The sequence below is a fragment of the Engraulis encrasicolus genome, chromosome 16 (genome assembly GCF_034702125.1).
Source record: "Engraulis encrasicolus isolate BLACKSEA-1 chromosome 16, IST_EnEncr_1.0, whole genome shotgun sequence".
Lineage (NCBI taxonomy): Eukaryota > Metazoa > Chordata > Actinopteri > Clupeiformes > Engraulidae > Engraulis > Engraulis encrasicolus.
In genome coordinates this window covers 48,803,289-48,819,709 of record NC_085872.1, presented here as the reverse complement: position 1 = coordinate 48,819,709, position 16,421 = coordinate 48,803,289, and the positions used below count along the sequence as shown (strand labels likewise).

General features: G+C 40.7%; 1 long non-coding RNA gene across 1 annotated transcript; it reads left to right on the top strand.

Annotated features, from left to right (window-relative positions):
* The first annotated feature begins 10,192 nt into the window (after nucleotides 1–10,192).
* Nucleotides 10,193–15,465, top strand: LOC134465877 (uncharacterized). The gene is made up of 4 exons (XR_010038198.1): nucleotides 10,193–10,712; nucleotides 11,413–12,532; nucleotides 13,201–13,286; nucleotides 13,980–15,465. It is a non-coding gene; the product is annotated as an uncharacterized LOC134465877 (long non-coding RNA).
* The last annotated feature ends 956 nt before the right edge of the window (nucleotides 15,466–16,421 follow it).

Below are 16,421 nucleotides of genomic sequence, written 5' to 3'. Positions count from 1 at the left end.
AGTGGTATGTGCGTGAGGGAAAAGTCAAGCATGTGCGTAGTAACACTGGTATGTGTGCGAGCTTTAAGGGTGTATGTGCATAGAAAAGTGGGATATGTGCGAAGTAAAGTCTAATTATGTGTGAGCGTTTGGCGTGCATGTGCAAATAAAAGTATTGTGCGTATGAGTGTAATGTGTGTATGTGTGAGAGGCAAAAGTGGTGTGTGTGCGAGGTCAAAGTAGTTTGTGTGTGAGATTTTTGTTACTGCGTGCATGAAAATGTGGCATATGCACAACGTTTTCCTGTTCGTGTGCAAGCAAATAACAGTGTACGTGCAAACCTTTCGGGTGCATGTGCGAGGAAAAGTAATGTACGTGCAAGCTTTTAGCGGTGATGTGCGAGGAAAAGTAAGGTACGTGCAAGCTTTTAGCGTTGATGTGCGAGGAAAAGTAAGGTACGTGCAAGCTTTTAGCGGTGATGTGCGAGGAAAAGTAAGGTACGTGCAAGCTTTTAGCGGTGATGTGCGAGGAAAAGTAAGGTACGTGCAAGCTTTTAGCGGTGATGTGTATGCAATTCCTGACATATTGGCTAGGCGGTGCCTCATACAGTAAGTCTGCCAAAAGTTACCTGCCATATATAAAGTCAGAAATAAATCACTGGTGTCTCTTTATTTGACCCTAGATGACTAAAAAAAAACCCTATATTTTTCTTAGCCTAAATCTTTGTAGCAAAATGGAGCAGCCGTGGCCTAGTGGTTAGAGAGTTGGTCTTTCAATCTAGGGTTTGGCGGTTGGAATCCCCCCTGACCTCTCCCTACATCTCCATCCATGGCTGAAGTGACCTTGAGCACGGCACCTAACCCCACTTTGCTCCAGGGACTGTAACCAATACCCTGAAAAACAATGGCTGTAAGTCGCTTTGAATAAATGAAAGCATCAGCTAAGTGCAATATAAATAAAAAGAAATAAATAATAAAATCATATGTGTTCAACACCTCTTCATTTCTGGGATTTTATATTTCATTTATTTTATGAATTGTACATTACTTTCAGGTTAGGCTATTTAGAATGGCATGTAGGCTATCTGGGAATTCAAAATAAAGGTGAGATAAACTACTGGTGTCCCTTTTATTTCACTCTAGATGTTGTAATAGGCCTACAGAGGGGAACAAATTGTCTTCTTTTATAGGCCTAATCTTTGTAGCAAATTAATATACATTCAACCTCTTGCAAGTTTGCACCTAGTAGTATTTTAAGTAAGGGTTAACGTTCGGCGAGAAGGTCGCTACCGTGGAATAGCAGCACGACAGAGAGAATCTTTAGACCCCGACGCGGAGCGGACGTTAACCCGCTTATTATATGGATATACTTAAATGATTCACACATGGCGGGGACATTTCTTTAGGCCTATTTAATGTTAAGTCTATTATAGCTTTTAATGTCAAAAGATTGTTGCTGCGCAAAACAAAACAGTGCCGTTGTGGAACACCGCTAGGCAACAGCTAGCCAGGACAACAGGTGTCGTCTATCACAGCAGCTAATTAGAGTCTTGTTGAAAAGTCGCTTTAGCAGTGAAAAGTCTTGTTGCCATTGACAGCGGTCTGTTATAGACCAACCCGTCCGTTATCTAAAATTATTTTATGGTGTGACGTCATCGGTCGAAGGCTCCATTCATTTCAACGGGGCTCCCCAACGTTCGCACGTCTGTTATTTTTCGATAACGGACGGGTTGGTCTATAACAGACTGCTGTCAATGGCAACAAGACTTTTCACTGCTAAAGCGACTTTTCAACAAGACTCTAATCAGCTGCTGTGATAGACAACACCTGTTGTCCTGGCTACCTAGCTGTTGCCTAGCGGTGTTCCACAACGACACTGTTTTGTTTTGCGCAGCAACAATCTTTTGACATGAAAAATTATAATAAACGTAACATTAAATAAAGAAATGTCCCCGCCATGTGTGAATCATTTAAGTATATCCATATAATAAGCGGGTTAACTTTCGGCGACTCGGTCGCTTTGTGGAATAGCAGCACTTTAGAGAGATTCTCTCTGTCGTGCTGCTATTCCTTGGTAGCGACCTTCTCACCGAACGTTAACCCTTACATAACAGACGTGCGAACGTTGGGGAGCCCCGTTTAAATGAATGGAGCATTCGACCGATGACGTCACACCAGGGTTAACGTTCGGCGAGAAGGTCGCTACCGTGGAATAGCAGCACGACAGAGAGAATCTTTAGACCCCGACGCGGAGCGGAGCGACCGACTCGCCGAACGTTAACCCGCTTATATATGGATATACTTAAATGATTCACACATGGCGGGGGCATTTCTTTATTTAATTTTACGTTTATTATAATTTTTCATGTCAAAAGATTGTTGCCGCACAAAACAAAACAGTGCCGTCGTGGAACACCGCTAGGCAACAGATAGCCTAGACAACAGCTGTTGTCTATCACAGCAGCTGATTAGAGCAGCGTTTCTTAAACTTTTTCTGACCGAGGACCACTTTGTCCCCCCAAAAATGTTCAGGGACCACCTGTCAACTGAATTAACTGTTGACCAGTGCTAATTTCGATGCAGATCCCTTATTTTTGAATTTACATTTACAAGCCTGTCTTATTGTGATGAAAATATGACTCTAGCTATATTCAGCTTTGCAATAATGTCATGAATATAGCCTACTTCTAGCTTGTCTCTGGACAAGTAGCAATCCCCTCGCAGACCACTAGTGGTCCCTGGACCACACTTTGAGAATCACTGGATTAGAGTCTTGTTGAAAAGTCGCTTTAGCAGTGAAAAGTCTTGTTGCCATTGACAGCGGTCTGATATAGACCAACCCGTCCGTTATCTCAAATATCAGACGTGCGAACGTTGGGGAGCCCCATTGAAATGAATGGAGCATTCGACCAATGACGTCACACCATATAATAACGTTGTTTAGTTATAGGGAACAGTTATTATAATTGCAGGTAAAAACGAAATGAAAGTTAATGTAATCCAGTGTATTGCTTGCTTTGTCTGTCATAGTCAACATTTAGTTGATGATCGCATTTCCTCGTATTTTAGCGTTTTGCGTGGTATCTGTGGGGATCAAGGTCATCGTGGAAATAGTATAGATAGATTATATCTGCGTTCGTTGTAAAATTATCATAAATGGTCCGAGAGCGCCCTCTATTGGTAGCTCTCGTGGGTTGATATGGTGGTACGTTGTGTGGTTACTTCAGAACACACCTGGAGGATGTCACGGTAGGTTGCAACAGTCTGAGACTGTTAAAGATATAAAGTCTCAGATATAAGTATTAATCCTGTATTTTCGTGTAATACAGGTTGGATAGAAAACATATGTTCAGCACCTTTTTATTACATATGAATAGCAGTTTGATACCGTTTTTGACATTGTTTTGATCTGACTCCACTTCCATACGTTGACCGAAGTAGCCGTGTAACCTGTCCTAATCCTGTATCCCGTGTTTGTGTACCACCTGTCATTTCAGGTAATTTCATTGTTTGTATCGGTTGTACCATTGTGTCTTTTATTTATTTTATGTAATTGTTATGAAGCTTCGGTTTTATCAGCTTCAAGCTAGTTAAGCTAATTCAGGATGCTAGCGAGTCAGTTATGAGCTGCTCTCTCGTGAGCAGACGTTAGCTGTAGAACTGTCTCGCGGCATCCACTGAACCCTGTATTCATTGACGATATCGTTAATTTGTTCATGTATCTTTTGTATAACCAAAAACTGGTCACTGTATCCTATTCACTGTTATGTCTGTATCCCATTCTCTATTGAGATTACTGTCACGTTATGTATCCCCAACCATTTAACCACTATACGATCACTTTATGTTATCCCTGTCTATTGTTATGCGTCTCCGATGTCATTGTATCCCTCTGTGTAACCCCACATATTTAAGAGTAGCCTCGGTGTGTATTGTTTTATGTAGGCTACGTAATGTTAATGGCTATGTCATGTGCAGTATAAAGTAGCCTACTGTAGCATTTTCATACACACACACACTCCTTGTATTTATTTTATTTATTGAGAACATGCCTGGAGGATGTCAAGACGTTGACCGAAGTAGCCATGAAACCTGTCTTAATCCTGTATCCCGTGTTTGTGTACCACCTATCATTTCGGAAAATAAATATACAGATTAGACCAACCCAGCCTCCTGCAGTATGTCCATGAGTTAGACCTGTCACATATAGTTGTTACACAACGTGATTCATTAGCTTAGCAGTAAGTCAGTAGGTATAACAAGCCTGTGTCGAAATTCATTTCAGTACATCAAGATCGATAAATGCAACGAGTTTTTGATTGTTAATAAATGCCACGCGATTTTGATTGTTAATGTTTCACTTCGCGGTTCTTTGTTTTTAAATAAAAACGAAGAGTCTACCAGGAAAACTTAAAATACGATTGTTTATGAACAGGCGATAACCCGGACAGCCTCTAAACCATGGATCGTTCATTTCAGCCAATCAGGTGAAAAGAGCGACAGATAAGGCAGAAGCGACAGATAAGTGCACGGCAGTCCCTGTTCAGTTAATAACACAGAATGGTTAGATTCATGGGGAAAGATGGAATGTTTATTAAATGCATTTAAGCCTAGGGCTACTTAAATATGTTTGCAATGCATGTCAGTGGGTTGTTGTTGATTGCCCTATTATGTTTCAAAGCCTACAATTCAAAAAGCAAGACTGTTGAATACATAGCTGTTTTATTTTATGGCAACAAACCACTTTAAAACACTAAATGGCTTTCATCCTGTCCCACAAATTCTTCAAGAAATGGCATCCCCATCCAAAATTCAAAAATTTGGTGATGAAACGGTTGATCAAATTGGGAATTCTTTCCAACTTGTCATGGTGAGTACAACCTACAGTTTTTTTTCTTCTTTATTTTAGATCGGCATAAATTGCCTTTTCATGAATGTCCTTACACTCACAATATAACATTTTGCCGTAGTATCAACTGCAAGACCCCCAAGTAATGAGATGCAACCTAATGGCGGATATCGCAAGTGTGGGCCAGAGGGTGACTGCCATAAGCAATGAAATGAGACAAGAAATAATAACTTTAAAAAGGAAGTTGAAGAGCAAGGAAGAACAAAACCACTGCCTAAAAATACACAACCAAAGATTAAAAGAGTTGGTGGATGAGGTTATGGGAGAAATGCCAGGTACTCATTCTTGTCATCATTCTACATCACTTTACAGATGTGCATTATTTCTGAGCTTAGTGTATGCATTCATTTAATTTTGTTAAAAGGTTATTGCTAAAGCACATTTTAAAGTTCAGACAAATCAATTCAGATATAAAACTTCTCTCACAAATATATTTTGTTCAACAGATGAAGCACCAGCCCCAACTCCAGAACAAAGGCCAACCCTTGGTAAGTTTATAAAGGAGAGCACAGTAAACATAAATGCATGCTGGTCAGTCAAAACGTGGCCTTTTGTTCTCATCTTATCTATGTTGTAGCAGTATGCGTTGTTGGCTTTCTTGAAGGCGGAATATAAAATGAGTTTAGTCACTTCATTCGCCAAGAATAGAGATGACTACTGGCTAGCAAGAACATCCTATGGATATTAGACCTCCTTGGATATTATCTTAGAAGGTTTCAAAGACTCTACGAAGAAGGTAAGGACAGGTTTCCCTATAATAATGTCCGCCGTGGCATTATATTGATTTCATATCACTCATCTCCTTCAGGTATTTTCCAATTGTGTCTGGCTAGACGAAAGGCACATTTTTAACAGTGTCCATTCTAGTTTGTAATCTGTGACAGCGGTATTGCTGTAGTTATTCCCAGCATTGTTAGTTGTGTTCTCCAATTGACAACTAGTTGTGCTGACTTGCTAACGGCATCTCCACTCCATGCTGATTTTATCATCTAGCGTTTCTCCTGTTAGCATAATATAAGTTAAGTTCTTCTGTTAGCTTGGCTATGTTACTAAGTGGACTCTCGAGTCGTCAGCTAGGGAAGGGAGAAAGAAATCTAAATGAGTGGACGATCCTGTGTGCGTGTGTAGAGCTCCATCTGTGTATGTTTTACTGGTGGACTGTCACCAATGTGTTGTCATGGTTGTCTTGGATGTTGTGTTTCCATTCAAAGTGCACGTCTCCATCTTTTCCCATAACCAGCATTGCATATTGTGCCGTTATTTGATGATGCCAAAGGACGCAAAACTACTTTGCAGTGGTACCTTGTGTATGTGGAGTAGTGGAAGATTGAAATCATTATGAAGGCTTATCCTGTTGATTATGCTATCTATCTTTTAAGTCCTTAGTGTTATTTTTTTTTTTATCTATGAAGTTTAAACTGGGGTGCTAAAGATAAGCAGTTTTGTCTCCCTCGTCTGTGTAGCCTGCTGTCAGCTGGGAAGCACACACTGCTACTGTCTAAAGCCCCCTGTCCCTGTCTCAACCGGTCTCTAGACACATATTCGGAAAGCCTTTCTTTGCGTTTGTCCTGTTTTTTTTATTGGGACAGATAACTTAAATACTCTATGATGTAAATGTGCACATCGTTGCTGCATTCACGATGCTATTGCAATTGCAAATATACCCCACCCTTTCACCCGTAATGTATTAGGTTAGATAAAATATCCTTAAATTAGCACAACCTCTGAGGGCCCGTGCTGGATACTCGTACCGGGGGAGTTGTTATGCCACTGGCTTCTATTGTGTATTTAAGTTCTGCAACCTTGTACAACTACTACTTTAAAATGTAAAACTGAATGATGATTTTAAGTTTCTATGACAAACTTTTGCTTCTGTATTCCTTTTATGTAGGAGCTTATAGCCCTCCCAACAGGGGTGAGCACAGAAGGAGGGGCGCCCTGCCCCGGTCACCTGGAAATGGTTTGACCCGATGCACGAGGTCCTGGGGGAGTTGAAATCAACAACGCCACCAAGTGAGGTGGCCAGGTGTTGGTGGTACCCCACCTGCTACCGTGAGGGTAGAGGAGGAGGAGGGAGTGTCTCTCAAGGGATGACACTCCTGTGAAGAGAACCTCCACCACGTCCAAGCGCCGTAAGCTGGAGGTTCTAGAGGAGATGAACGAGAGAGGAGTGGAGGAAGGTGATGAAGGAGGAAAGAAAGTAGGAAGTGGAGGAGGAGAGGCGGCACCAGGAGGTGATGGCAGGGCAGGAGGAGATTCACAGAGAGGTGATGGCCAGATGGTCCCGAGGCCAGGGGTGTCGAAATAGCTGCTCCATAGCTCCAGGGACTGGAACCAACACCCTGCATCTACAGTAAGTCACTTTGGATAACAGCATCAGCTAAATGTAATGTAATGTAGAAGTATCTGAGACAGCTGCTCGGAATCAGTGTTGCCATATGTGTCTAACCAAATCCCGCCCAAAAGGTTCTCAAAAACCGCCAAAATGCGCTAAATTCCGCCCAAATTCAACAAATTACATTGACTTCTATGGGCCCAAACAAAACGGCTTAAAAAAACGCCAAATGGCCAATTTTTCCCGTTTTTCCCCGCCGACGCTCATCCCAAGTAGCCCAGTTGGGCGGGCACCCGCCCAATCTGGCAACACTGCTCGGAATGCTTCCAGACCAGTGAAGTGACACTGCATCCACTTTGTTGGTGATTGCTATGATTTGTCTCCAACTGAAAGTCTGAAAGGCGAAGAGTGAGAGAAAAGGATGGAGGTGCCCCTCATGCAAAATGTATAAGCCGCATGATACACTCCCTATATCTGAATGACAAGGCTTCGTTCACAACCGGCAGATTAAAGCTGATCTGTTGAACTACCTGGAGGAAGTATTGACCAATATGTAGTCATTATGTGCATGTACTACATTGTTGCATTACACGCTGACTTAACAGCTGTAAATGTCTTAATGAAGATGTGTCTGTTTATGTGCTTTGTTTTACAGCAGGTGGTTCACTTGGATACTAGCCGCGTAGCGGGTGGTTCACTTGGATAGCCGCGAAGGAAGCGGCTGGTTCACTTGGATAGCTGCGAAGGGGGTGCACCACGCCATTCCGACGCACCGCCATTCCGACATTGACGTCTTATTGTCGTAGTGGCGATGCGTTTGATCTTTATCAAAGGCACTGCCATGTCGACACATTTTTAAGCAGATTCGGATGAATAGCCTTCAGGGTACTTTTCAGCATTAGCCTACACTATTCCACTGCATATTGCAGTGGAACATTCAATCGACTTCATAAAGTTTTGTCAGCGTTGTCAAAGTGCGTTTGTTATTAATAATCAGCACATAGTAGGCTATAACTAAATGCAAGTGGTAATGAGACGTGCTAGGCCTACATGTTAATGTTTGTTTGTCTGTTTTTTTACTGTAAGTTGAATATTCGTCTTAAAAAAAGAATGGATTATTACCGAGGTCGGGACCATTGCGGCCAGTCTGGACACTTGAGTCCTTAGCCTAAATAAATAGCACACTCAGTGTAGGCCTAGTTGTCTTCAAATAATTCTGGTTTTATGTTAAGGCTATTCAATCCCTAAATTACTTTTTGGTGGATTACTGAAGTAGGCATAGACTACACCTTGAATGAGGCGTGCGTGCATCTCCCTCCTCGCACTGCTGCCGGTTATGCTCTAACGCAGGAAAGCATGGGGCAAGGTAAAACAATACGTGTGCCTGCTATCATCATTGCATTTCTAAAATGCCAAATCATGTGAGCAAGAACAAGGCACAGGGCAGGGATAATTACGCTGGAATGACAGATTCCAGGCGCACTCTCCCACCTCTTCCTGCGCGGCCGCCTGGAACAGACCTCTCCTCTCGATGGGAGGGACAGAGGAGACACATGACAAATATAAACAAACAAAACAAACTAAGCCCTTGTTGTCACGAAGTTGTCTAAGCGGCGGGACATCTCCAAGCAAAAATGCACAAACATTTTCATCAAAGTCGGCAAGTTGGAGAGCATTTCCCATGCGCCATGAGCGTATAGTCATTGCAATGCATGTAACGCTTTAAAAAGAAAGCATCACCTCTGATCTGCCGTACAAAGGCTAAACGCAGTAACTACATATTTTGTCGAAATTGAGTTTATACTGAAAATGGCCTTAATAACACCTTATTTATTTTGTGGAAAAGTTTTGTGGTCCAAATGTGTCCCGTTTTAGAGATATTAATGTTTCAATTTCGCAGTAACTACAAAAGTCAACCTAAAACCAAGGCTAACCGCAGTAAGTGGTAGTTACTGCGGTCGCCTTTGTTCAACTGGTTCGAACATTCTAAAAAAACTAAGGCTAAACGCAGTACGTGTAGTTACTGCGGTCTTCCTTTGTTCGCCTGGCTCGCAACACAGTAGAAAGCCAAGGCTAAACGCAGTAGGTTGTGAAGTCATGCGTTCAGTTAACTCGGCTGCTCAGTAGATGCGGTCTGTCATCCGAGTAATGCAAATAGTAGTTCTAACTAGACAACGTTCACAAACACCCTCAGATTTCAAGTCCATGCCATGGCCAGATAGCATGGTATTATCGAGAAGGAAGCGAATAGGGGAGTTATTCTGATTGTAAAACATTTCTGTAAGCCTAGCATTTAACTCACCAACATACAGACTGCATAAGTTGAGCAATCAACCAGCCGTTCTAACAAGAGTAAACTACTGTTTCTATTTCTCTGGTTCATTGTTCGGTCATTTGTCACCCCCATTTGCCATAACTTTGACCTAGAACTAGCGTTGTAACGAGTGCCTACCAGTGTTTCATTTCCACCGCGTTTCAAAACGTGCATTTCGTAGCGTCATTCATTTATCAACTTCCATCTGTTTAGCGATCTCTAATGAGTAACAAACATAACTTGCAAACTGGCTATTTGAAATCATAGACGTTTATTTGGTTAGAAATACTGTAAAACATTTCTGTAACATTTAACTGACCAGGTCACCGGCATGCTGTCACTTCCTCATTCAGCAACAAAATATTCCAATCTGAGTGAAATAGAGGGGGTGTTTGCAGTTTGATGGACCAAACCATTTTGGACAGGGGTGTTTTCAATGGGATTCTTTGCAATGTAGGCCCATTTTATAATATGAAAATAAGAGGGTTTGGTTTAAGAAACTGGTTTTAGTTGTCTATGTATTTTGTTTGCATTTCTTTGGTTTGTTATTTTGGGCTTTTGTTATTGTTATTTAGTCGATTTATTTATTTATTTAGTGAAATGGGCTTAGTCCAAAGGCCCTAGTAAATCAAGTAAAGTGAGCCTGGTCTCGAAGGATTGCGTCTCATTTATCACGCAAACCAAACTCAAAATTGCGTCAATATAAGGACGCATTCTCTTTTATGTCACACATGCGCAGTGGCCACTCTGCTGTCTGGAGCCCCCCTGACATCTTTGTAGCCTAATTTACTGAAAAATAAGCCGTTATTCATGTTGCTCCACATAACCGCGTATTGCAACTTCATAATTAAATCCCCACAACAAAATACTGAGCTTATGGGCTATTTTAGTCACATTTTAGTTCCTAGACAAAAGTCTGTTTTGCTAGGATATTAATAAAATAACAGAAACTGTTTTATCCTATACGAGAGCATTTGTAGTATTTGTCCAGAAGACTTTTGTGGCTGAAAACCATTCAACCAGTAAGGTTTTTGAAATATTCATTGTAAATAACCCTGATGTACCCCCACTGTTTATGATGATGTCATTTCATCGCGACCTCCATGCATTGGATTGTGGATTTGATTGTACTGCCTGCAGTCTGATGTGGTTTGGCTGAGCTTTATTCATCAATTGGTAAGTTAATCTGATAAATTAGATATTTATCATCTACCCTATTTGAATGCTTGACACAGCGGCACATCGGGATGATCATGCAATTTGTTTATCACACAATTCCCACTTCATTTGTTAAGCTAACTTGGTTTTACGAGCTAGCTGCTTCTACACCCGTATTGTATTACTCGCGTGATTTGTGATGTTAACAGTTTGTTTAGTCCATAATTTATTAACGTGATTGTTTATATGCGTGCCATCTCAGCCACATCCACCTCTGGTTTGCATGTAACATCAAAATTAGCTGCAAGTTCAGTGTGGTGCAACTAAGTTAGCCTAGCTTTACCAAAGGTGTTGTATGATTGTTCTCCCTTTCCAAGGTCTCTGGCTTTTCCAAATTCGACATTAGCTCATTTTGCACCGCTAACTAATCAGTATTAATGTGTATTTTGTGTGCAAAGTGCCGTTGAAAATATCTGAAAAAGGAGATCTGAACAGAAATAAGAGGAGCTATTAAGTCACACCAACCTAATTGTCTCTTCTAAGCACAATCTTCTCGTTGATTTAATGCATGTTATATTTTCCATCCTCTCCACAGAATATGACAACATTGTCTTCATATGGCTGTTTGTATGCATTATCTAACTGAAGTTGTGTGTGGTTTTTCTGTTGCACATTTAAGAAACTTACTATTTCTTCTGGTCTAAATCTTACTTTACAGTTTTACGTCTCCAGTTTTCCCTGAGGTCCAAAATATTCAGTGGAGCGAAACTGTTGATGGGTAAGTAGTAGTTTCATTTAATTCATATGCTGTGTTTTTTAACTGAAGTACAACACAAATCTCAATCCCTCTTTATCAGATCTCATTCTATCTGGTGACATTAGGATATAATTATCAATATTATAAATGCAGTTTTTAGGCATGTCCTTTGTATGTTCACAAAACCAATGAACGGAAGAGAGGGAAGACTAGGAGGGGCCTAGCAAAACCAAAGAGGCACATTAATACTGTAAAAATGACAATGACAGCATAGACGAGCATCATCATATTGGCTGAGAGGACACTATGATACCTCTTCCTTACGATGGTGAATAGTAGATGAGCTGGATAAAAGAGGGGTTAGAGTTTATGCAAATAGTCTTCCCTTAAAAATATCTACCCCCTGCAACCTTGTATGGAAATGGTCTCATCTTGAAAATCACTTGTATTGATATCATTAATACAATTGCTGAGGGGGTTAGTAGACTTAAGTCAGTGATGTGTATTTCCATTGCATTGGTTAATGTGCAGTCTGTTCAAAGTAAGATTTAATATCTATTGGTTGTGTTTCTGTCAGAAGTACAGTGCATTACCAGGCGAATACACCGGTGGCGACAAGATCAAGCAACAGAGAATCGCTGGACTGTGCAGCAAGAGTGATAGAAGTATGTCCGTTAAAAGCAGAATGCAAGCAGTCCAACATTCCAATTGGCTGTGGCGACTGTTGCAATACCACATCATAGCTAATTTGAATAATAAGTAAAACTACAAACTGTCGCTCAAGTCGCGCGAATTGCCTCTAGTTGCCTGAATCACTTTTGTTGGGCGACTCAATGCAAAGTCAATTACTTCCGTCGCTGGAATCGCTGATGTAGTGCTTGGTCTATTTGTGACGGATATGTTGTGGTAGGCTATTCACCTTCTATTCTTGCTATGGTTCATTCTTCTGTTTCAGCAGCAAAATGTAACAAGTTTGTCCTGGAGGACTGTTCTGATGGGGAATGCTGTGGAGGAGAGACAGGCAGACTGTGGTCCATCGTGTGTGCTCCCAGTGCGTTAATACACGGACAGTCCTTTTTAAGTAAGATTTCATATCTCCTGGACCAATAATGAAAATGTGTATTGATCAAACAAAAAAAATTAAGGAGGAATAATATCCATTTATATAATCATTCAATGTGTCATTATGCATGTTTTTGTAATTTCACAGTGACACTTTTACATGTAGTTAAACACATTTCATATACAGACAAAAAATGTGCTAGGCTCCAGTGCTTGAGATTGTGACTGATGTAGACTTTGCAGCTGCACATTTAGTCCACCAGATGGCAGGATTAAGCTTACAAATCAAATAGTTACAATTAACAAAAGGCTTGACCTCAATGGGTGGCTGAACTGGTAGAAACACTTTTAGATGTTATGTTTAGTCATGGGAACTTGTGCCCAAGTCATGGAAAAGTCATGGACATTTGTTGGTTAAAATGTCTTTGAACTCTGATTGGTTGCGTTTCTGTGAAAAGTGGCACATTTAAAAAGATGCATTTCTGCATGTTGCTGTCTTTCTTTAGCCTCCTAGTTTCATAATCAAAAAGCAAGTTCACAGTAAGTAGTTTTGGTATTTTGGGCAGGTCTTTGATGTGCAGATTTAATGTAGTGGTGCGCTGCTTTCTTCATCTACACCTTTCTTCATCCACACCTACTGGTGCTATCACAATAACTGATGTACACTTCTATCTGTGTTGTTTTCAGGTGCAACCAGAGGAATAATGTGATTGAGAGGAAGAGTGGCCCCATACATTGCTTGACCTGGAGCCTACCAAAGTCTAAGGTCTCAGGTAGGCAGCAATTGTGGGAATGTTGTTGGAATGTATTGTGTGTTGGCGTTACAGGGCATTCCACTCATTTCTTTGTTGTTAGACGATTCAATGTCATGAATGTCAGCCAAATCACTGGGGTAACATACTGTATGCTTTTAAACTAACCTTCTGTCTAAATTGGAAAAAACACTACTAACATGATGTTTGCCCAAGTATTGACACTACATCTTATGTGACATTTTTATGGTTGCCCTTTTACATGAAACTTAGTATGTTTCATAAGGGGCCAGTGCACAGTATACTAGCATTTGACCACCACTGTTTGAGGTGCTGAGGAAATATCTTCAACTCCTCAACATGATGCAATTTCAAATGCCTGAATCTGGACTCATGTACCCTCCACAAGCCGTACACAAGTTTTGATGAGCCTGATTGAAATTAAGAGATGAAACTAAGGTGTTCACTCTTAAATTAGAGCTGATACTAATAGTATTACTGATAGTAGATACTAATAGTATTACTATCTCTCACAGTTTGTAATCATAATTTTAGCATTCCTGTGTAATGATGGAATGCTCTTGCTGAGGACTGCTGATTCTGCTGTGTTGTGTTTTGTAGTTGTTGTTAATGTTGTTGTTTTTTTTTATATGGCCATATGCACCGTCATATATTTACTCATGCCCATGCATGTATATTTATTTTGTTTTGCAGGTGTCTCCAGAAGAACACATCCCAATGAAGACCCCATTCATAGTCATCAACTTGACAGCTCAGCCTGTTACTTGAACTGTGTTCTTAGAGCCAAGTGTAACTGAGGTGTTTCCACACAGTCTGTCCCCCTTAGATCTTGAACTTGCCACCACCTAGTCAACGCATCGGTTCGGGTATGGGAGGCACAGCACGATACCGCTGAGCTAAATGACCAGTCCCATAGCTCAGCGCTGCTGGTACTGTATGAGGCTTCGGGAGGGAGGTTTACTATCCTTCCACGCCACACTCTGCTAGTTGGCCTCCGTTACACAAGCTCGAATAATCCAAGCAGCCAATCCAACTTCTTCAGCACTGCCTTTGAACACTATGAAGAACCACTCAGAACCACTGGTCCTAGAACTAAATGACCACATTATACTGTTAAAGGTCCACTGTGTAGGATGGTGATCAGAGCAGGTATTGCACCTATGCTGCTCATTGCAACTGTGCTACCTATTGTCCATTTTGACTTTTGAATTTTCAAGAATTTTACCAAGTATTTACTAGTATGTACCAATATTTACTAGTATGACCAAAATGCAGTACATTATGCAACTAAATTCAAGATGGTGGACAATGGACTCCTTTCATGTTTTCATGAAAAGTGAAATTTTCCCAGTCATAATGAATACTCAGAATTTGATGGTGGTAAGTATTCTGAAAAAGGTTACATTTGTGAATGGCCTGAATGAATTCTGGAAAGAAACTGCTTAAAAATATTACACAGCGTACCTTTTAACATTTCATCTGTAGTAACAGAATGTAGCGTTTCTCAGCTGCGACTCAAACCTAGACCCTCTTTCGTGGTGGTTGTTGTAATGACACACTAAAAGCGATAATATCTGCATGAAGCTGCTCAGAAAGTGTCACTGGATATATACCTTGATAAAAGCAACAGAATCTTCAAAGAAGAACAGATACAAAATGGGATGCATGCATCATGACATTCCAACTGGTTGCAGTGATATTCACTGGTTGCAGTGATATTCATGGAAATGTCTAATGCCTTTTCACCATTAACTTCTTTTATGTTCTGTTCTTGTCTCTTTGTTATGATTGAATTAGGAGTTTTAATTTACACAAAAGCTGACACATTTCCCACCTTTCTGTTAAGACTTGGTCCTAAGTGTTCTGATTTGTTTGCTGTTTTATACCTTGTGAATATTGATGATTTTTTAAATGATTTTTAATAAACTGTTTTGATCATTACATTGCACGTCTTAGTTATTTACAGGATTTTGGTCACAGTCCCTGGAGATGTGTGGGTTTAGGTGCGTTGCACAAGGGCACTTCAGCTGAGGATGTCGGGCGAGGTAAAGCTGGGATTCAAACATGCAACCCTCTGATCTTAAACTCATTTCCTCAAGCATTAGACCACGACTGATCACCTTGTTTTACTGGTGATTTCATGTTTAATGCAATAAATAAAACATCTTAGCATTGATGATGCCCTTAGTAATTACTGTCATTGTCTTTTAAAGTATGAACACTGCATTTTGCTCATGGTTATAAGGCCAAGTTAGGCTAACACTGACTTGAGGAGTCTTCAGTGCAGCATATTGATAAAGTCCAGACACTGAGTTAGTTGATTCAATACAGTATGGACAATGAGTCTTTTTGGGCTGCATTATGAAAGAGAGCTGGCCCAAAACCTGGTTTAGTATGTGTTGGTGTTGAATACTCAATAGAAATGCAGGAACAAAGTGAAATGATATTATGCAGTCTTGTACATTCCTTATGATGTTTAAAGACTACATTCACCATTTCTAGCTACCTTCTAGGCCCATAAAATGTGGTAAGCTATGACATGCTGATGTGTGCTTACAACAACTGTAATCCAATCATGGCATGTAGTTCATGGAATTACATATTACTTGGGTCTCGGATTAAAACTATGCATGTGACATAAAATAATGTTACCTAAAACATTTCTGAAATCTAATTGCACTCTGTTGCATCCCTTTTATGATAAGAAAAATACAGCCACATGAAATTACACCATGCAGTCTTTTGTACACCCAGGGGCGCAACTACAGTATATGCGACGAATGCGTTGCAGGGGGGCGCCAGAGAGAGGGGGGCACCAAAGGGAGGGCATTGGAGGGCGCCAAATAATGTTTTTTTTTGGTGGGTGGGGGGGGGGGGCACCTAATAGTTCTTGCATACCCCCCCAGAAATGAGTAGTTGTGCCCCTGTGTACACCAGTGATACACATATTTCAAGACTATAAGACCACTAGGATTCTATCACCATTTCCAGATACTTTATAGGCTGGTAGAATGTTGATTATATGCTGCCAGGACATTCTGACATGTCCATACAACAACTCACCCAGGCATGGCCCGTATTCTAAAGAATTGTATTATTTGAACACAAGATTTAAGCCATGCATGTAACATACAA